Genomic DNA, 1,175 nt, shown 5'->3' on the forward strand with positions numbered 1-1,175 from the left:
TAATGTGACTTTTATAACTCTTATTTCTCTCTTTTCTTTAAAGCATTTGTATATTAAAATAGCATACTGTGTATGTTTTATATCAAATGCCTTCATGAATCTTTCTTATTATATATATTTTTTTAACACTGTAAAGTATGTGAGTATTCCTACTTCAAAGTACGTTTTTACATCATGCAAATAAAAATGACACTTTTATCCAACGTGACTGGTCAAACCAAGTGAATAAATTCAGTATTTTGCCTGAAGTCTTGTAAAGGGTGTGATTCCCAGCTGGCACGGGAATGGGTTTTAGGTGCTGGAATGGAACTCGGAGGAGATCAGGTATCACGAAGAGGCAACAATACCGGAGAGCTTTGAAAACTGTGTGTGTGCTCCTCTTGCTGCCGTAGGAAGCCACTGCTGTCATCGTCTGGATTATGTTTTATCCCTTTGGTACACTGTGGTAGGAAAATAATTCTTGGCCGCCTGTTCAGGCTAAGTGTGATTCTGTTTTGCATCTTGTTTTTACGTATTTATGCTACCTCTGAATAACTGCTTGCATTCTCCATGCCGATTATTGTCAAGTGAATAACCAACCTGCCTTTGTAGAAGGTAGATTTCAACCAAATCTACCAAACTCTAATCAACACTGTTGGATGGGAGTTTGGTCCATCATTCACTGAATGAACAGAATTAAACACTCGTCTCCGTGTCACATAAACACGCCCTCCCTGTGATTCTCAATAGCACATCCGTGAAAGAGGCATGGTTCCCTCTGTTTGTTTTCAGAGGAAGAAACTGAAGCAGAGGGAGGTTAGCTCGAGATCACAAAGCAAGGAAAGAGGCAGCTGGTGTTTGCACCCAGGCCCCTCTGGCTGGCATGCTTAATCTCTTCCTCACGTTGTCCTTATGATGGTGACAGACCAACACAAGTGATAGAACATCCGCGGCAGAGAAAGCACAGTGTCCCCGAGATTCAGGTCTCCAAATAAGGGCAGAGGTGGAATTACCATGAAGCCTCAGGGCTCCTCCCTCGCTTGGGCCCCTCCGTGGCCCTGGGTTTGCTTTCGTACTCTCCCAGACCAGGCCCAACAAACCTGGATCTGCACTAGTGTACAAGTGTCAAGGTGCACAATTTTGATGCTTTTCATAAAAAAAACCTAAAGAGCCCATGTGATTTGGGTTCCAGTTGA

Source organism: Grampus griseus (genome assembly GCF_964374135.1).
Source record: "Grampus griseus genome assembly, chromosome: 2".
Taxonomy (NCBI): Eukaryota; Metazoa; Chordata; class Mammalia; order Artiodactyla; family Delphinidae; genus Grampus; species Grampus griseus.